The sequence below is a fragment of the Anas acuta genome, chromosome 2 (assembly GCF_963932015.1).
Source record: "Anas acuta chromosome 2, bAnaAcu1.1, whole genome shotgun sequence".
Taxonomy (NCBI): domain Eukaryota; kingdom Metazoa; phylum Chordata; class Aves; order Anseriformes; family Anatidae; genus Anas; species Anas acuta.
The window spans coordinates 127,980,992-128,003,201 of NC_088980.1; the positions used below are offsets into that span (position 1 = coordinate 127,980,992).

Below are 22,210 nucleotides of genomic sequence, written 5' to 3' on the forward strand. Positions count from 1 at the left end.
TAACATTTCTTTGATTCTTCAGATGCACAGTGGTACAATGCTTTCCACAGAAGTTTCTTCAGTCAATTTTTGCCTGCCCTGATGATTCAGACTTGTAAAATCTCTGGGCAAGAAAGTAGCCCATTCAATAGTGAGTTGGCTATTGAACACTCATCATGACCAAGACATAGCTTTGGTGCTGTTCTGCAACCGCATACAGTGCTTAATTTGGCTGGGAAAAAAAAAAAAAAAAAAAAAAAAAAAAAAAAGCTAGTCTTTTCCCAGACAGCAGCGCCCATGCTTAGTTCAGGGACAGTACCAGTTCAACTGGCAGAGTGGCTGGCACTATCCTGCTTGGGCAAGAAGTGGAGGAAGAATTCAGCCATACAGAGCAGTGTGCAGTGAACAAGCCCCAACTCGATTCTATTACTACTGCAGGTGTAACCAACCAGATTATTTCAGTGTTGCTGTATTTCTTTCTCTTACTTTTTCCAACTCGTTAGAAAAGAAAAATGATGAAATTATAAACCAACCTGCAGCTGGTACATAACAGCTTTTATGTGTCTCAGCACAAAAGACTGTAATTGAAAATCTTATCATCTTAATTTTATTTATTCCACAAACATATATAAAGTGCTGTTCACATGCTAATGATATTTGCCTTATTTCAGTGTTATATTACTACAGAATATATTTAGTGCAATTTTGACTTAGCCATATCTTACTTCCTAATTGATGCTTGTGCAAGGTGTTCTATTGGTATGAGAAAAATACAAATGAACTGAATTCCAAAGCTTTATTTTTTATTGATAAAAGTGAGACGCCCATGAAGACTAACATTTGCCTAATGTATTTCTGTGCTGTTCACCCATCAGCAAACAAGCAAAGCCCACAAAACAGTTTATGCCAATTTCAAATACAAGTATATTTAATGATGAATAATGATGACTGACTGATAAGAGGAATATGAAGCAAAAATAAATATTAAAAAATAGTTTATTAAATGGACTGCCCTCTATTGAAGCATTACTTTCTGATTCTGCTTAGATGCTCTTATTTTGCTAGATCCTTCAACGTAATTATTTATTCCCATGTTTCTACCTAATTTGTGCTGCTCTGCAGTCATTACAAGCCAGAGCCTGAGAGCTGCTTCACTTATCCACATCCTAAGTGATGAGCTTTACTTAACATAAGCTTTAGCAAAACAGAACACCTACTTTTAATTGGCTTATGACACAGATAATTAAATTATGGTTCCACCCTGTTTTCCTTACCTGCTTATTCAAATTCATGCAACTAATCAAAACAAATAATAAATGTTTACATATTTATTACTAGTTGAACTAGCAGATGCTGTATAGTGTATAGTGTACATATATATACACATATAAACACATACACACATATATATATAGTGTATAGATACTATAATAGAGTAAATCAGCCTAAGGAAACCTAGTCCTTTAATAAAAATCAACCACACAGCTTTAAAAGATGTCCTCTTTTTTGCTGTCTTAAACTTGTACCTAAAAAAAAAAATCCTCGATGTGGCTTCCTGTTTTGAGACTCTGCATGTTAGAACTTGATTTTGCTCTAAGGATCTGTTTTTATGTTGTAACTTTGGTAAGGAAACTGTCATAGAAAAAGAAAATCTGGAAAGGTTAACTAATCACTGTAAAGACAGATAATACAAGCTATCGTACATTTTACTACAAATGTTTAGTGAGTATCACATAGAGGTTATAGCTTTAAAAAGCCTGTAAGCTTAAAAGATGATGAGAACCTCCTGGAACAGCCTTCACTGTCTTGTACTAAACAACTGAAAAATCAAAGGACTTCAAAACCAGGCACTGGAACTACATAAGAGATGGTCTCACTTTGGGCTCACAATAAAGAGTAGGTGTGTGTGCCAAGGGATTTTCTGAACACAGTTTGAGGGGGAAGACTACTTCCCTCCCACTCTCCACTGTCACAACTGGGCAAGATCTGGAAAATCCAGTTAGTGAAGCAAAGAACTGGGGATGAATGATGCTGAGTCAGAGGTTCCTCTGAGATACTCCATCTAGGCTACCTTAGCCAGCCTTCATTATCCAGACAAATATGTTACTTAATATTAAGTGCAATCTGCTTGATACTGAATAATATCACATGTGCATACACCTCTAAAAGACCTTACCTTTCTTTAGGAACTTTCTACCAAAATAATTAAAAAAATCATTGGAAAAGGTTCTTTTACAAATATGTTTTCAGAATTGCTACACAGCTGTAGCTGGGATAGCCTAATACAGTCAGCCAGTTTGTGAGTAAATATATATTTTTTTATGTTTATCATAGGCTAAATATGATCTATTATAGACTATTATAGATATATATTGGGACTTACACATAATATCCATCAGTTATAGAGACTGGCATGGAAATAATAGCTTAAGGTAGAGCCAGGTATTATTTATTTTAATCTGGTTAAACTACATCCTCCTACGGATCATAAGTACGATGTTGGTAAAATGTTATTCAGTCATGCACTAAATAGAAGATATACCTTCATGACAATGTTTTCTTCTTTTGTTAATGACAGACGTTTTGTATGGTACATACAGTAGACTTTTTACTAAAATTATGAAGCAGTTTCTCTGATGCTAACAGGGAACTGTTTGATGTATGCAGGCAATGCAAATCCTTCAAATAGTTCTAGAATAGTGTCTAGGAACAACGATGTTGGTTTTCTGTTTTGTCAGTTATTGAAAACAAATGTGAAAATGCAGAAGCTCACAGGGTGGCTGCTGCAAAAGCAACTAAGTATACCATCATATCATTTAGAGTTATTCATATGAATCATTTGATTGTGATTTCTAAGAGCACTGATGTCTAAAATCTTACCTCTTAGTAAAACAGAGCTTTGTTTATTGCTTTTTTTTTTTTTTTTTTTTTTTATTATAATTAAGTAAATCGTTAAGAACAGTTAGGAAAAAATATTTTCCTCTACTGCTATTGATATAATTTCTGACAGTTCTACTTTAGTAAAGCTTACAGAAAACAAAAAATCCACTGTCAGATGGATTACTTTCTAAACAACAACAACAAAAAATAGCTGGATTTTTGGAAAAATAAAAAGCACACTGCATTCAATTGGTCTGCACTTTGACAGAGAATTATTACAGTGTCAATGTGAATTCTTTGAGATATCATTCTGTCTGCAAATTAATGGCAAATGAAAATGAATGTTCACTTCCATCTAATTATTAGAATCATTCGAATTAGAATTATTAGAATTGTTCAGATGGAAGAGACCTACAAAGATCATTGAGTCCAATTACCCAACCACTTCAGGGCTAACCAAAAGGTAAAGCATATTAATGAGGGCATTATCCAAATGCTTCTTGAACACGGAGAGGAATGAGACATCAACCACTTCCCTAGGAAGTCTGTTCTGGTGTTTGTTTGCCATCACAGTGAATAAATTTTTTGCTAATGTTCAGTCTGAACCTCTCTGGCATGGCTTTGTGCCATTCTTGTATATCCTGTCCTCTGTTACCAGAGAGCAGAAGCCAGCACCTCTCTCTGCTTCTGCTCCTCAGGAAGCTGCAGAGAGCAGTTATGGAGGTTGCCTCTCAGCCTCCTTTCCTCCAGACCAGACAACTCAAGTGTCCTCAGCCTCCCTCCACAGGACATGTCTTCCAGACCTTTTACCAGCTTTGTTGCTCTCCTCTGGACACTTTCAAGGCCCTTAACATCCTTTTCATACTGCAGAGCCAAGAACAGCATGTGATATTCAAGGTGAGGCCACACCAATGGTAAATATATCAGGAGAATCACCTCTTGTGACCTTTGGCTGGCCATGCTGTGCTTAATACACCCCAAAATGCAGTTTGCCCTCTTGGCTGACAGGGAATGCTGCTGGCTCATGTTGAGCCTGCTGCAAACCAGCACCCCCAAGCCCCTTTCTGCTGAGCTGCTCTCCAACCACACAATCTCCCAGTCTGTACCTGTGTCCAGCACTGCTTCATCCCTGGTGCAGGACCTGGCATTTTCCTTTGCTGAACTTCTTGCCATTGATGATTGCCCCGTGCTCCAATCTACCTACATCACTCTGCAAGGCCTCTTGCCCCTCAAGAGAGTCCACTGCCTGCAAAGCAAGACAGACGCTGACTCATAAATTCATCCTGTCAAAGATGTAAAAATACATTTCAAAATTTCAAGATAATGGGAGCTGCATTAGTTTGTTACTTTTGGATACCTAGAAATGTTGTGCAGGCCTCTTTATAGCTGAAAGGAACTTTAAATGCTTTGATTTTATTTAAGTATTTAAATGTATTAAAACTGGGAAAAAAATTAAATAGCAATTTGTATATATAAACTTTTATATATAGGAAGAAGAAAAAAAAAAAAAGGTGGTGTTTTTCCCATAATGACTTTTTAAATAAAATCTGTTCTTCAGTTTTTCTTATAGCTCCTTGTTTTTTTTTCCATCTGTCTGAAAGACTCTGAGACCTCTGCAAGATCCTCATGGCTCAAACAGCAATTTCTAACCATGCAGAAATTGATTTTCAGTGTTCTGTGAATTAATTAAGTATCAGTCAATGCCACTTTATTACTGCTGTATTCTAACTTTGCAAAGTTAATTATAGATCAGGAATCTGATTTTAAAATGCCTTTTTTTTTTTTCCTTGTTAATAACAGTGTCCACTAGCTCAATAGATCATAGGGATAGAGATGCAGAAAAAATATTTTACCACAAAGGACAAGTTTATTGCTGCTTTCAGCCCATATAAACCAGACAATTTTCTGCCATCATTATCATCTCTTGACTTTGCCACAGATTTTGCCATGTGCATAGGCCTTTAAGAGCTGCTTCAGTACCACTTTTCATTTGATACCGCAACAAAAAGACTGCACATTATACTTCAATCTTCAAGAAAATTACACAAATATAACATCATATGCTTTCCTGTAATTGTGTAGGGATCGATCTCCAGGCTTCCACTTTTCAACACTTTCAACTTTGACTCTTGCCAATTATATAAAGAGCTTAAAATGTCACTATAAGCACAGCACTACCCTGAGTTTTGGGTTTATACATGAAGAGCTTTGTTCTGTTGCTGACATTACTTAGGGAATCCGCTAATTTATTACTCTTTCTTTGAATACCAAAAGAGTCAGACTATCACATCTATCCATTACTTTCTGCATTACAAAAAGGGAAACCTTCTTGGGAGCATGAGTTCTGGAATGGATGGGTTTTGCCAGCTATACTTTGTACGAACAGCACCTCAGTCTAGTGACTGACCACTAGTCAGTCAACTATATTTGTTTTGTTTTGTTTTGTTTTTTAGCTTTCAAAAATATAATTAAATAATAACCACAATTTGAGATTCTAGCTAAATGTTTTTTACTTCCTGTTACAGACAGTGCACATATATGGACTATTAATATAATTATAATTATGAATGTAAGTATTTTAAGGTCTTAGTCAGACAAGAAGGTGAAAGGGTATGCCTAACTCACCACAGAGACATCTTATGATAGAAAAACTGCTAAACTTGTTGCTTGTTAGAAAATTTAATTTAGTACAATAACAAAGTATGCAGTATTTTACTATTTTTTTAATTGTGCTAGCATTTACTACTTTCTATAAGAACTTAATAAATTTTCTAAGGTGGTAATTGTTATTAAGCAGCAGCTAGCCTCTCTCTATGTTATCTTTATTTAGCCTTCTAAAGAGTGTGTCTTGTTAATGAGACCAAAATAGATTGTCATATTTTAATTGTAAAAGTTGGGATTCTCTACTTGTCCCCCACCACAAATCTCTTTCATCACAATTTTTCCTTCCATTTTGGATATTACATTTATCTATATATTTAATTTATATGCTCCAATAATTGTTGTAACTTCAACACATTAAGCTAAAATTGATGATTTTATCATCTTTACTACACACATTATATCCTTCTGAGGTAAATGGACTTTTTCTAGCAACACGGACCTATTAATTAAACATTATTTATTTTTAAGTTTGTTTTCTAATTGTCTTTTGCTCTTCCTCTGAAGACCTCTTTTGAAGTAGAAGATGCTTCTTTGTCTATGGTATATACATTCTTCTGACTCTTGCAGTTGATGCAATACTTTTTAGTTATGCTGTCAATTTACAGACATAAAGATTTTATGATATGCTACTTGGTGTGGTTTGTACAACGTGACTTTCATAGGTTCCAGATTTGATCCTTGTTTCCCCTTTTGTTTTGAATTCCCACTTCTTTATTTTTTTATATTCTCTCATGTTTATGCTAGCCAAGAACTTAACTTTCCTCTGTGAGTTTTCTTGTGGGCTGACAAATTTTCTTTGCTTGGCAAATTTTAATTACTTCAACAGAAGCTATTTCTTTGTATTTGGAATCTGGGACAAGTCACAATCTTTTATAAATCTGATCTTTTATAAATCCCCCAGCATTCTTGCATCATTAGGTCAGTTCTATCTTCTTTTTCTATCTTGCTTTTTTACAGACTTAAAAAAAGCTTCACTTTTTTGTATAGTGCTAGCTTTTAAATTTGCTTTAAAAAAAAAAAAAAAAAAAAAGCTCATATAAACTCTTTTGACATATTCATTTTAGATATGGCATTCCTACAGGAGTCAACAACTCCTGCTGAAGGTGGAAAAATGTCCCCAAAATGACTACTATACCTCCTAAATCTTCTCTGTTACTCTCTTTTATGCTGTGTGTTAGACATACTGTTAGTGCAAACTACTAATTTAGCTTTTCTTACTCTACTAGATCTCCTAAGGGGGAAAAAAAAAATCTTTAGCCAAAATACAGACTGATAGTGTGTGTTGCTACCAGACAACAGGATGTGTTTTCCAAGATTATTTTGCTTCTTTTCATTCAGTTTATATACAAAGGCTAGCAATAAAACAGAGATTCTGATGCAAGTAAAATCTTCAGAATGGTAAAGCACTGGACCTACAGCATTCAAGACAAAGACAATGCATGCACTGTAAAAATATTCATGCAAAGTGTTCAGACAATATGTATATTGTAAATCAAACAAGGGAGGAAAGAAATAGAGCTGCCCAGTCCATTTTAAGAGGAGAAAAACACACTATTGTTTTTCCATGGTATTGTTAGAGACAAAGAATGCTGAATAAGTGATAAACTTAGCTTTTGTGTGATTAAGTGCACCAGCTGTATTTCCAAATTTTATCAGTCAGCTGGATGATTTTCAGCAGCCTTTCTGATTAAATGTTTGCCTTAATTCTTCCATGATGGTCTTTCACACAATGTAGATTTGAATAGCCACATACAGCAGCTACCTATCCTAGAACAAGTGAGAGGTTTTTAACATCTTGCTGCTTCAAATCAACATAATTTGAGATACTAGGAGTCATTGAAGTCACTTATGTGACATGGCACACCATAAATTAATGCAAAACAGACTAAAAAAGAAGTGTTCTGAGTGTCTTTGTTATTTTCTACATGTATCATTAAAATAGGCTAGGACTTTCCTATGAAGTCAGGTGAAACAGCCCTTCCCAAACGGTTATTTATCTGAATGGTAAATAAAGAGAGAAACGTAAGAAGACAGACCTGGATATGCATGATAAATAGCACAGTCAGGGAGTGATCCCTCCACAAATGTAGATTACAATTTATTCACAAAAACAGGTACACAAATATTGCATAATACAAATTCTATCAGGACTTTTTTTTTTTTTTTTTAACTTGCTCAGTTTTAGTTTTCTCGGTTGAAGGTATTCTCTGTCAGAGGAGAGAGCTTGCAGATTTGTCTTTTGGATGAATATGTCTTCTTCAAGGGGAAGAATGTCATATTTAATTAGTTTAAGGCATTTTGGTTCCAAGGCTCTTTTTTCATACACAGGATCAATAGAGAAATTCTTCCACCGTAACCCTCTTATATAAATGTTTCCTTCCCCGAGGCTGTATTCAATTTAGAACTGGAATAGTGAAGAGTCAATAAAGACTTGACAGAGACAAGCAGACATGGATAAACTTTTGGCCTAATGTTATTTTTGGTGGACCTTTGAGGAAACTTCAGCAAAGCTTTAAATTCACACCTAATCATCATATCTTCATATCTACCTATGTTGGTGGGCTGAAGAAAACTGGAGAAAACTGGAGAAAAAAAGAAGAAAAAAAGAAAAACAAACAAAACAAACAAAAATAAAACAAACAAATAAGAAACAGAAACGGAAACAATGTGAATCCCAATTACCTTTTATAAAAATCAGGACTGATTCTGGCTTGACTCCACTTCCTGTGACAGCCTAAATATCTATGCTAATGTTGAAGATGTGCATTTTTTTTGGTGAATAATCTTTGAATTATGGAAGAAGCTTCAATAGGAAAAACAACCATATGGAAGGGCAACCTTCCTTCTGATTTGCTGTGCTTTGAGACAACACAATCATACCATATTGTATTACAAGTTCATTACACTGAATAAAATCAAACAATTTTTTCTTGGTATTTGCTAACTAGAATTAAAACTCTTCATACATAATGTAAGTAAAATGAAAGAATGTATTATATATTCAGGTTTGAGTGCATTTTCCTTAAAATATAGTTGAAATAAATCTATACTGCTACTTAGTCATATACTACTTAATCATATACTACAACTTGTTCAAAGCAAGAGTCTCCCTAATTGATACATGATCTGTGTTGAAAGAAGTGGTTATAGGAGCCAGAAATTTAGGTTTTCAGTAGAAGGTAATACTGTTTATAATTCTACCTTCTTTTTGTAAATTCTGTTTGAAATTTCAGATGAGTGGTGCAATACATTATAAACTTACTCTATAAAAACCACCTCCCAAAGCTATCACCTCTCTCTCAGAATGTTGTTTGAACAGCTTTACATGTCATAAGGAACAAGCATTCAATAATATTTTTTTTTAATAAATGCTCTCCATCTGGAAATTAAGACCAGCTCCACAATATTGACTTTCATTGCTGCAAAAACAGCAGCTGTTAAAAAAACTCAAATTTAAACAGTATTGCAAATAGAATTTAGGGTGAAAGTTAAAAAAAAAAAAAAAAAAGTCATCTGATAAGAATTTGAGTGTTAAAAAAAACACTACACACTTAATGGAAAATAGAATGGTTAAAGCACTCAAGATTGTCAGTTCAGTTCACAGCTTTGTCACAGATTTCTTGTTTGAGCTTGACTGCTTTCAGTGTGCTCCCAGTCTCCATTTGTAATGCAGAAATGAAAGATTTCTTCTTCCTTTTTCTGTCCCTCTTTGCACTGAAGATTCAGACTATAACAAATAAACACCTATATATACAGCAGATATACACTCATTACTTTGTATACCTGCAGGAGGTGACTATTGTGGCATGTTTTATAATGACACCAGAGCTGAAAGCATCAGTTAGCTGTTCTCCAAGCTGTAGGACAGAGATACTCAAGAACTTCAGCAAGCAAACACAAACTCTAGACTTAATAGGGCTTAGGCAAAAGCAAAGCATCTCTGTTCCCAGTGATCACTTTTTCTGAGTATTCCCAGGGCCTAATTTTAAGCATAGAAGACATTCTAAGGATGGTCAAGGAGGATAAATTGGGTCTGGAAATTTATCCGTGTCAGACTTGAGGAAAATTTAGAGACCGATGGTCATAAGGCAAAATCCAGGTGACTCAGATCTTAGCTTTAATGACATGTGTATGTATATCAAGAACATTGAGGGGTCCAGATGGCTTTTGAAAACTCCTCAAACCACAAGAAATCATTGTCATCGTCAAAGATTATCAATCTGGTTCATATTTTACCTTACATTGTGAGAATGCGTGTTTTGTATTACACACCAGTATATGAACATATAGTTTTGGTTCTATAGATTCATTAGATATAGATTCATTGTCTACTCCAAGGTTTTAGATAATATCTAAAACTTTGCCCAACAGAGTTTTCTCTCAGTGAAAACTGCAACGATAATCACAACTCACAACTCTCTTGTTGTATCAGATTTTTTTATTTTTTTAATTAAAAGCAGAAGTAACCTGCTACCATAATAAATATTGCTGTAGCTGCAAAATTAATGAAAGAATACAATATGTAAAAAACATCTGCAGGTAACCAGCACTAAACACTTCCAGGTACAGAAATGTTGCTGTTCCTGTTTGTAAAGGATTGTCTTTAATCTCTCTTTTTTTGATATATTTCATCAACATTTTGTCACAAACTATTGTGAAAAGCTTGTATTGCAAAGATATATTCCATTTTGGGTGCACTTTCAATTCAGAAAATGTTTTATACAAAAATTAAATGGTGGTTTCTAACCTAAAGTCTATTAGAGACATTTGAAATAACGTAATTGTAAAAATTGAGAGCCTTTTCCCCAAAAAGGATGACCTTCAGCTGAAAAGCCATGCTATATAGCTATATGGCAATAGAGAGATATATGGGTGATATCGGTGATAGGGGGATGGTTGGACTAAATGATCTTGAAGGTCTTTTCCAACCTTAATGATTCTTTGATTCTATAATATCTTCTAAACCCTCAAAACTCAGAATCTAGGGCAAGCTAAAAATTGAAGGATAATATTGCTGTTCACAGTAACTGCTTTAAGAAACCACAGGAAGAACATTTTTAGGAAAAAAAAAATAATGGAAAGACTAAGTTTCTACTCTGTCCTCCCACCATTCTACTAAAATCTGAGAACCACTACTCCTTACTGGCTTTTAACCTGCTGACTGTGCAGTCTTGTTCTTTCTTCAATTTTTGAAGCAGTGTTCTTGATTTTACTTCACTTCCTTTACTGTGGTCTTTAAAGTATCTGTCCTAACTGCTGCCTTCAGGTTTCTAGAGTCCTGTCCTTAACTCTCCTTCTGTTGTCTTTCTATATATAGTATTTCAAGTCAGTCTCCATGATAGAGAATACTTCAAAAATGTTTGTTGGTTTGTTTGTTTGTTTGTTTTTCTATTTAGACTTGCAATTGATAATCTCATTTAAATTCTTATGAATTTCTATGGATTATTACAATGTCCTTTTTGGATTTGGCAACTGCCTTGCTTGTACAAAGTTTCAACATTGTTACTACAATGAACCTTCTATCTTGTCACACTGATTGCAGAATTAATTTCTGTGCACTCATAGAACTCTATTTCTTTACATCAAGCTGCTTTACCCACTTTTAGAATGATCTTCATCAAATACTGTTTCTTAGTCAACAGTCTCACTCCTTCTTGGTCCATTTTACAGGCCATTTTTTACAGTTTCAGTGCAAACATATTTGTGTTTTCACATGCAAAGTTTCTAGGCCTGAGATCTGAGATGAGACATATATCCCAAAGGGATTATCTCATAGCCAACTCCTATTCCCTTTATGTGTTTTTTACTTTGTTTGCTTTGTTTTTAACCAACAGTTCAGGCTGCTCTTGTTTTATGATTCCTGTCTGTTGAAGAAGATCAAGAATGATTTACCCAGCTGTATTCTGCTACCCGGCATCTTGATCATTTGAAAATAAACTACACTTGGACATGTCTTGTTTTGTGCCTGTTTTTGTATTGTGCCTAGTCTAATCAGATCTTGACCTAGGATCAAAGCTTTCTTATGCTATGGTAATTAAAATGACACTTTTTATTGACACTTCTAGGAAAATTCCAGTCTCAAAAAAGAGGTAGTTTAGATTAATTTTGGATTATATTCTGTTCAGACTGGTGAAAAGTATAGCTGCTTACAAGGCTAGAGTGAATGAAACTGTAGTGCTTGGAATCAGCTGCAGAGGTCTGAGTTATAAAAGTAGAGGTCAGACACATTTGGCCTACAAATTGCAAGTTACAAGTCTGTGCTATCCAGCTACTTATCCACTTAAGTAATCTTTTATTGCCTTGAGATAGTTAGCATACACTTGCCAAAGGTTCTTTGGAAATGGTGCATGCTCTGCTGCTCCAGCGTCATGTAGTTTAATACTACTCTGGATGACACTGCCTGTCTTCAGGACTCATTTTATACAATTTTATTTGTCTAAGTGTTCCTATTTATACAATGAAACTCCACACATTATAAAATGTCAGTGTTCAACCTATTCTACTGTTTTATTCCCCCATTTGTAACATCTGAGCTCATTCGAACAGCAACTATGCCTTACAAATTCTTCTCTGTTAATCCTCTTTTTCTGACTGCAAAAAGTGTTTGCAGGAGGCTTTTGTGAAACTGTACCTTCCACTTAGCTCTTGCTGGAATTTGAACTATTTTTCCAGTCTCCTCTTTCTTCCCATCCTACACAACAAATGGCCTATTACCCTATTGTTGAGAGAGTTATCTGAAAAGGTTATTGTTCCTTCTGTTTCAGGACTGACACAGTTTGCTCTAGGATCATAAACAGACTCAGAGAAATCCTCAACCACAACAGAAGATCGACTTGAATATGGGATTACTATAGATGCCTTGAGTTTCTGAATGGATAGACACAATGAACAGCTGATTTTTTTTCCAATATACACTCAGAAATTAAAGTAAAATTAAAACAATTACAAGCTAATTAATTTTTATAAAATTAAGTGTTTTGGATGAAAAGATTCACTGGTATTGATACAGAATCACTAAAGTACCTTATTTGAGAAGAAACTATTTTTAAGCAGAAAGCCCGAACACCCCCAACATCATTAAACAAAACCACTGACGAGCTTTGGGCACAACCCTTACCAGTAACGAAATTGCATCTTTTTTCTACTGAAAAAAACATATCATGAAATATACACATCTGTACAAAATTAAAAGGTCCCTCAGGAAACAGGCAAATGTCTTAACCAAAGAAAAAAAAAAAAGTCCTAAGGATGACCACCAACCAACACAAATTCAGGGACCAAGAATTAGTTTTGATAGCTGCTACCCAAAGAAAAAACAGAGAACTGCAAGTGTCTTGAAAATCAGAACTGTGTATGTTTAACTGCCACCTACTCACCAACAATTAAAAAATGACAATAAACCCACAGGCTTCTGTTATTTAGAAAATTAAGATTAGACACTATCCAAAACTGCATAGAATACTGAACTGAAAAGACTACTGAACACGAAGGAATACAGAAAGGGAAACAGAAAGCAAAGCTAATATAGAGAATGAAAATGGGCCTTCTTCAGTTTTAGAAATATCTTTAGACAACGTTTTAGAAGTGCAGGCATGTTGCTGAGAAGTCTGTCTAATACCTTGGCCATGGGATGTGCTAGATTTGGGGTTAGGAAAAGTTATATTTTCTTTGGTCAGGCTGATAGGGTTTTCTTGTTTCTTGGCTATTTTCAACTATTTCGGAAGTGAATAACCTAAAATACATAGGATGACTCTGGCACATTTCTGCTGACAAATTCTCTGTATCTGCAAAGGCATCAGGTTTTGGCCACTCTCATGGTTTTTGTTTCTCTCCTCCTTGTTATGCACTGCACACGTAGTAATTTATTTATTTATTTATTAAATTTAAATTAATTATCTTATATACATTGCAGGATGATCTCTGCTGCATTGCAAACTGAAAAGCTGAGATGACAATCTTTTGGATAAATCTCTTTTTAAAGGACAGTACAGTAATAAACTTCTGGACTCACTGACTCACTGACTCCAGATCACTAAAACAGGTATAAAAGAAAGAATCTGGAAGAAAATCAAGATTAAGATTTTACGTAATTTTAAATCTGTACCAGGGCAGTCAATGAAATACAGACTGTACATTACATGCTAAATGTCACTGCAGGCTGAACTCCAGAGAGTATTAGTAAGACAGAAGGACATCAAACTAAAAATGAAATGGTAGCCACTGCACACAGGTATATACTGAAAAGGGCCTACCTGTTATAAGAGTTACTCACTGCTTTGGACTAGACTCTTTTTGCTGTAAATTTACTGACTTTAATCATTTGACCTACAAATTTCAGTACTGTGCCAGCTTCAAAATGTACTTAAATGTCAGTAAGAAAAATTGTTTTTTCCAAATATTGTCAGGGTAAATCCAACCTGGGTAAAAAGAAATATGATGACTGCTCATTAGTCCACATGGTTTGGATAAGGAACTTAACTACTGAGACTCAAACATATTCAAATGCTTAGAAATCTGAAAACTACAGATGCTCTGAGAGAACTGGGGAGTTCAGCAAAAACCACTCCTAAGATGCCTCTCTCACAAAGCACACCCCACAGCAGAGTCAGTAGGACTTTTCATTAACTACTTACCTGGGTACCACTTCTGGAAATCCAAAGGTTTCACTTTCTGTGTTCTCTTTTTTGTTACTCCATCTGGTTTCAGATGCATGGAAAACGAAGTTGCGGAGTTCAAAATGCAGAGGGGATATGAGCTAGGAGAGGGTTCTGGTAAGAAGAAGCATATGCTGGCTCAGGCTTTTCAGAAAGGGATGGAGGGGTATGGTGATGAGCCAAAATGACATTTGGCAGTTGGGAAGAGATGAAGTGAGACTTAACTACAGAGTCTTTAATATATTTGCTCCACTATGAATTTTTAGGAAGTGGAAAATCCCACAATCTGGAGAGGACCTCTGTTGAATACCAGCAGAAGGAATGAAGAACAAGTTACATTATGAGACAAAGGGGAAGGAAAGCAAAATGGAATTCAAGAAGAAAAAAAAATAGAAGCAGCAGGATGTAGAAGAGAAAGAGAAACCTGAACAAAGAGTAAAATGGGACATAATATAACATAGTGTCTGGCAATGGGTGGAAAAATCTGAGAAAAGACAATGAATACTAGGTTAGCAGATTAAGATGAAGATTCTTAGTGACTAACATCTCTGGGGACTGGCATGAAAAACCTGAAGGTGGGACTTAGTTTGAATGTTGAGGAGGATGCAAAGATGGCATTAGAAGAGGGCATGAACAATGTACACCAAGATCCTCCAATTTTTGCTCTTCTCCTGTTGACAAAGAGTTGTGGAATCCAGAGACAAAGCACTACATCTCACTTTAATATCCATTCACATCAGTAAGCATACCAAAAAACTATGTTGGTATCCAAGTTGTCACTGACAGACTGTGTTGTTTGTGTGTTTTTGTTTTTTTTTTCCTTAAAATAATAGTTTCCACGTACTATATCTGAAAATGTGAAAAAGCTACAGTTGACAAGTCAAGCGCTGAGAAAGAATTATGGCTAATGCCAGAACTAAGAATGACAGTACAATCTTAATTTCTCCTTTTTATAGCACATATACTGTAACAGCATTATATTATTATGAGCTGTTCTTCCCATTTGGAAGGATGCTTTATATTACAATGTTAGTAATGCATTTTTAAGTGCAGAAAATGCTACTATGGGCCTATTATTCCTACAAAGTTTAGAAAATGTATAATCAAGCAATGAAGTTGATGGTGGAAAATGAGAAAAAAACAAGCATCATTGCTATTAAAGCGTTAAGAAAATCAGACTGTTTTGTACTAAGACAATGCTTGAAGCCACAAGGGGAAAAAAAAAGGAGAACACATCTGTTCCCACTGACGTCAGGAGGCTAAGGGCCAGGCTCTACCCCTGTACATGTACAACTTCCATTACCTTCAGCTGAAACAACTTGTAACTTAGGGCAGAACTGGTCTTATGCATAAAAGTCAAACCATCATATTAAAGAGACAAGTGACATAAATTACTGTAAGTGCATTCTGGAAGTGGCTAACATTGTACAAACTGAAACACTGAAATCGCTGCCTTGAAAATTTGACAATCCTAGTCTAAGAAAACATGCAGCCAGCATTAAAAGAAGGAGACTTAGAGATAGTGGCAGAGGCTGTCTGCAACCAGAGTTTGGTTGTTCTAATCTTTTCAGAGGCAGATCATTTTACTTTAAAACTCCTCCTGCTGAAGATTAGAAACTAATGTAGTGGCTCCAGCATTACTTGTTTTCATTTTAATTCATATGGTTTTGATAGAATTATCAAGCAATCAGGCAGAATTTACTCAAATCCCCGAATCATTCCTCCCCCCCCCCCCCTCCCCCCATTTTGGAAATGATTGCAGATATATATCACTATTTTAAATATATTTTATTGGTGATGGTTTTGGTTGTAAGAAAGTGTTGCTGACACTGCAGTTTGTCTTGCAATGTTCTTTTGTTCTTTTTCAATGTCACATTACTTCTGTGTCCCTTTTAAAAATTTCTGCAATACACATTACATCCCATAAACACAAACAATTGTACAAAATATGTTCATTTACCTAAAAGCATAACTAAACATAATAAGCAATAATGGTAATGAAGGAATAAAGAAACAGTGAATGAAAGAATGAAAAAGAATTGAAATTGTGATCTTGGAGAGAGAACTTAGTCCATTTGCTTTTAAATACCTGCTGAAACAGAATAAAACAATCATAGAACCATAGAATCATTAAGGTTGGAAAAGACCTCCAAGATCATCTGGTCCAACCATCCTCCTACCTCCAATATCACCCACTAAACTATGTCCTTAAGTACCACGTCCAACCTTTCCTTGAATACCCCCAGAGGCTCCACCACCTCCCTGGGCAACTCGTTCCAATGCCTGACTGCTCATTCTGAGAAGAAATGTCTCTTAATTTCTAACCTAAACCTCCCCTGGCACAACTTGAGGCCATTCCCTCTAGTCCTATCCCTAGTTATCTGTGAGAAGAGACTGACCCCCAGCTCCCCACACCTTCCCTTCAGGTGTTGTAGAGAGCAATAAGGTCTCCCTGGAGCCTCCTCCAGTCTAAACAACCCCAGTTCCCTCAGCTGCTGCTCACAGGACTTGTGCTCCAAGCCTTTCACCAACTTCGAAGCTCTTCTCTGGACACATTGCAGGGCCTTGATGTCCTTCTTGTAAGCATAGAAGAAAAACTGCATTTTCTTAGCACTAAATTTACAGCAATTTTACTTTTGTGCATAATTTTATTTCAGGGACCTGAAATCATTTCATCTAGGAGGTGTCAGAGGGATCAGAAGGACAATAACTTACTGGGCACAGTTAAAGAGTTCATACAACACATTTTTACATTATTCTTCAACAACATCAGTAAAACTGGTTTGCTACACAATATGGGCTGCACTTCCAATGTTCTCCAGAGGAACTGTAAAAACTTGTTCGATATCTTATATTACATTGCTGGTGACAATTGGCAATTGTTTTTCCTGGCATTTCCTGAACATTACATAACATTCTTGCCCAGAGCTGTTGTAAAAACTGGTGACATTTCCTAAGATCTGTTTATTCATTGCATTCCTATCTTTTAAACATAGTCTGAAGAAATCCAAGAAAAAAAAATAATCAATTGTTATTTAAGTGTATAGTATTTAGTTTAACATGAAATATAGTTCAGTTTAATAAATGTAGTACAAGTTTAATAATAATAATAGTAAAGCTTATGACAAAGTATGATAAACTGGTTATAACAGTATTATCTATTCTCCTGGGGGAAATAAAACCAACCAACCAAACAAACAAAAAAAGTTTGCTGGCTTGCACTGCAGAGACTCCAAAATCTTTAGAATTCTGGCACACACAAACCAAACCTACCCTGGATAACTGCCCACAAAACAAACCTACCCTGGATAACTGCCACATAAGCAGGCTAGTAGGAGGTAGGCTATTTAGATCGAAAAAAAATCAGGGGATCAAGACAGGTGATCAGAGTTCTTGTTTATACTTGTTTATACTCAGTAAAATCAGTTTTCCTAATCTGAGGAATATAAGCTTTGAAGATGCTTATGTGCAGTGGTACTTGTATCTTCATATGTTCTCCATATAATATAAACTTTCATCGGTGAGATACATTGTAAAGCAGATCCACTTTTACCAACCCTTGTGATTTGAACCATTTTTACCACTGGTATCAAGCAAAAGCTAAGCCCAGGAGACTTCATTCAGAACTTCCTGAACATCCTAATGCTTGTAAAAAGTCTTATGTGCATAGGTGGGCATACACTTACATACAAAGTATATGTGAGCAAAAGCATGAAGTGTTTCCTTACAGAGGAGCTTAAATAGCTCCCATAAACTATTAAATACTGCTATACAATCTAGTGCACAGATTTTTGATGCATTATATGCCTAGGTATCACTGACATGAAAGGTCAATGGGAGCTAATCTACTCTGAAGGTGGACCAAGAGACTGGGAAATACAACCCAGTCGGCAAACTTCCTTATCTATACTAGCCTCAGTTGGTATCTGCTAAAAATACATTTTGCTTTCTCAAATCTTACACCACCACTAGCTCAGAGTCATCCAATGATCATCTAGTACTTCTGATTTTTTCTTTCTTTTCCTTTGCAATTTTTAGACAAAGATGCTCTAGTGTATCATTAAAATGTTTTGTGTTTTTGCTATTAAGACATCATCCCAGTTCTGTGATTTCACTCCTCAACCAATTAGTAGGTTATTCCAAACCCACTCTGTATTGATAAGATTTCTTTTAATTCATTTGTACTTACTTGCCAAGGCCACTACTGAAAACAATAAACAAAATAAAACCCAAGATTGCTCATTTTGAAATGCTACCACTAACTTTTCTCCAGATTGACATCTTTTCCTAACAGCCTTTTTTGTTTGACATCTTCCACTTTCCTGGTCTATTACACATATACATATACTTTACCTACCTTTAACCACTCCTTATTTTCTGCAGTTTATCAAAATGGCTTCCATAGTCAAAGCATCAGCAGATTTCAGTGTTGCATGCTGCCAACATCTAGCTAAGGTAACTAAAGTTCCCTAGGTCTTTTATCTTCTCATATCTTAAATACTGGTACTGCCTGACAGTCTCCAAGGAGTAGGGTGCCACCCTGACTTATAAACATTTTTTGCGATTTTGTACCCTATTTTTTCATTACATTTAGACAGAGATTTATTCCTCTGATTTGAAGACACTCTTTTGATTTTAATTTCACTGTGAAAACAGTAACGTTAATTTCTAAACATTTATTCCATTTGCTCCACCCTTTGTTACAGCCAGCAATTACCAGAAAAGCAAACTACTCAGTTTGAGGGACAAAGCGTACATTTTTCACCCCATCCTCACTGAAAGAGAGCTCAACTTCTTTATTTCAGGTTTTCTTTATATTTTTACATGTGATACACATTTTACTATTTATTTCAGTATTTATTTTAACAATCTAATTCAAGAGTTGGCAAACCTCACATCACCCTGGTTATTTCTAACCTTTAAGCCACAAATATCTTTTCACTTGTGAGTTGACAGCTTAATTCTAATACCTTGCTTAAAGTCACTCTCTTTTCAGTTGTCTGGAGTTATTCCTTACACATTGTTCTTTTCACATAGAAAAATTCCCAAGATTTCCCCACACTGAGTTTTTCAACTGATTTCACTAACTAGTTTCTTCTTTTTATTTCCCTGCAGACTACCCTTTTAAAGCTAAAATGCTTAGTTTACGATCATTTGAATTTATATTTCCATTTATTTGAAACTAAGTCCATGATCAGTAAATCCAATATTATATTCCCTTAGTATGGGCTCTCTAAATATAGCTAGATGATTGTTTTTCTACTAAAATCAAATTTTGTATGTGTTTGTCCTGTGCCCTACCTCTTTTCTTGTAATGATGTGGAACAGTAGTAATTAATATTCTTGGTCCAGGAGCGTTTACTTCTCTTGACTCTGCAATTTAGTGTTACTAGAGAAATAGTAATAATTCTTACTTTAGCACAGATCAAATATTTTATAGGACACTAATCATTTAGTGAATTAGTTGCTGAACCAGATAGTAAGCAAGGCTGCCATGGCTCCATGTTCTGAGGTCCATCCTCTCCTCCATCAAGTCTGAGCATGCATTCCTGATAGGCAAAAACACACTATATATGTATACAGTGAAGTTATGAATGTGCACTTGGCCAGTCACTCAGTTCAACACAGACACAAACACTCATGCAAACAGAGATGGTGTGAGAGGTGTAACACTGTCCTCTCTGGCATGGGTCCCTATGACCTGAGGTCTGACTCCCATTGCTGGCACTTACACCTCATACACACAGAGACCAGGAAGCCCTTTCAGCTAGCAAAATAGAGTTTAATGAACAGACAGGACAGACTGCAGTGATCAGATGCAGGGCACAGACAGACGAGCATACTAACCAGACGGCTATTTACACAGAACTAACCCTGTTGATCCCCTCATCTCACCGTTTTACAAATCACCTTGGTATCTCCCTTTCCCCTGGCCTTTCACTCTTCCCCTAAACACTCCATGATAATACTTTGTACACTCCCCAAACGTTTTTCCTATTATGTACCCCATAACCTCCCCTGCCCCAGCAGTCAGTGAGGTGATCCAGTAATCCTTTCAGTTGCCTGCTGGTGCTGGGTCCCTATAGCCCCTATAGGGGCTGAGGCTGCCTGGGCCAGCCCCACCTGCCTCTGCGTTCCTCTGTGTGTGCGGAGATGAGCCCTTAATCACATAACAAACTGTAAACAGAGATTAAGCATCAGTGTTGAAATGCTGCCAGTTCTGCACATTCAGATCCACAATGCCAATCAATATAATAGTCTCAAGGCAGGGAGTAAACAGGAGCTGCCCCAAATTAGTGCAACTGTGGAACTGCGCAGGCACTGGGAATCAAATCAAAGATCCCAGCGCAGTTAAAAGCCTTTTCATAACCACTAGAAAGATAAATACAAGGAATTTCCAAACAGGAACACGGGCTCTTAGTTTTTCCATTTCATCTGAGAGACCGAGATTAAGATCCTTACCTTAATGAGACTCTTCTCCCCTTATCTGCTTTCCTCTGCCACTACAGACAACCTTCCTAGCTATTCCTGGGGCTGTTGAAGCAGCTCCTCTCGAGAGCTTTGCTCCTGTCTCAGGCTTTACCACCATGGCTAACAGCAGTGCTTCCAACTCGTGCCTACTCCAGAACTTCACCGGTACACTGGCTACCCGGTCAATAGGACCAAGTGCTTTGGGAACACCTGCTCTCACAGCATCTGTGTTTCCCTGGGAGCTCTTCCATCAGGATTTCTCCTTGTTTGCTTGGCTTGGGCAATGCCAAGAGCTCTCGGGCCAAGTGACTTGGCCACACACCTATCTGTCGATCTGCACCGGACTGCCTGGTGCTGTTTGTGCAGCGACACGGCTGTGCTGGTCCTGCACGCAGGGCTGGTTCGTGGGGTTGTAAACTGTGGCTGTAGTCCAGCCTTCTTTCTGTACAAGCCTGCCAGCTCCCCAGCACACGCACGGTGCTCTATAAATAACAAAAATAGATGTGCTGCCTACTGGTGGATCTTAAAAATATCAGGACACCCTCGTAAAAGGGAGAAGCGCGTCCTGGTGACCTTGAACCAGGACGGTGGAGGACTAGGCCCTTCTTCTGCCCTCCAACCTCCTGCACGGAGCAGGACCCCCCGAGCCAAGCAGCTCCCCTCGGCCCCCCAGGGAAAGGCGTTTTTGGGGGCGCAAGGCGTTTTTTTGGGGGCGCAGGCTGCGAAGCGCTTGCGCGCCCTGAGGCCGGCGGGAGGAGGAGGAGGGGGGAGCCGGGCGCCCACACGAGGGATTACAGCGGATTTTCCTTGAAAAACAGACACACGCACACCCCGGGGGGAAGGCTCCCCCCGCGGCTCCGGCCTCGCAGCGCCGCGGGACCCTGCCCTGCCCTGGTACGGTGCCGCGGGGCCGGGCGCTGAGGGACAGGGAGCCGGGAAGGGGGGTGGGGGGGATGCAGCGGGGCGGCCTCAACCCCCCCTCCCCGTCCTCGGCGAGAGCGGAGTGCGGCGGCCCGGGGAGGGGGCGGAGAGGATGACTTCATGCCGCCGGAGCGCCGTGAATTTAGGAGCAGCTGCCGCCGGCACCGCCGGCACCGGGATGTGGGGGTGAAGAGGCAGCGGGAGCTGAGGGAGGGGCTGCGCGGGGCGCCCCGATCCGCCGCCACCACCAGAGCCAGCAGCGGGAGGCGGGGAGGGGGGAAGATGCGCTGAGCCGGTCGCTGCAAAGGTGAGCGGGGGGCTGCGGGGGGCTGGGGGCCGCGACCGCCTCCTCCGTCTCCTTCACGCTCTGCTTTCTGCCCCGCTCCCTGCTCGGCGGCACGGATCGGGGTGTGGGGGTCGCAAGGGCTGCGGCAGGTGCGGGGCCGAGCCCCGGGCCGCCTCCTCCTCCTGCTGCTGCTGCTGCTGCTGCTGCTCCCGCCGGCGGCAGGGAGACATCTTAGGGCCGGGGGGGATGAGGGGAGCGGAGCTGCCTCGTACACCACCCCCGGCCGGAGCTCGCCGCGCAGGGAAGTAAAGGGAGAGTGGGAGAAGTTGGAGACCCGGCCCTCGCACCGACATGG

General features: G+C 38.0%; 1 protein-coding gene and 1 long non-coding RNA gene across 5 annotated transcripts in view; one reads left to right on the plus strand and one right to left on the minus strand.

The window, feature by feature from the left end:
* LOC137851219 (uncharacterized) overlaps positions 1–21,278 on the minus strand; it is a 208,400-nt gene extending 187,122 nt beyond the window's left edge. For all 3 annotated transcript variants that reach the window (XR_011093079.1, XR_011093078.1, XR_011093080.1), the window contains exons 1-2: positions 20,640–21,278; positions 3,966–4,105 (exon numbers count right to left, since the gene is read on the minus strand). This is a non-coding gene — a long non-coding RNA (uncharacterized lncRNA). The remainder of the gene's footprint in view (positions 1–3,965; positions 4,106–20,639) is intronic.
* A 23-nt stretch (positions 21,279–21,301) lies between these two features.
* The window catches only part of PKIA (cAMP-dependent protein kinase inhibitor alpha), a 43,108-nt gene continuing 42,199 nt past the window's right edge, over positions 21,302–22,210 (plus strand). Inside the window, exon 1 of one of the 2 annotated variants that reach the window (XM_068672147.1) lies at positions 21,302–21,542. The gene's annotated coding sequence lies outside the window, so the exon portion shown is untranslated. Of the gene's footprint in view, positions 21,543–21,691; positions 21,877–22,210 lie in introns of those variants that run through there. The other variant, XM_068672145.1, reaches the window with a different exon arrangement.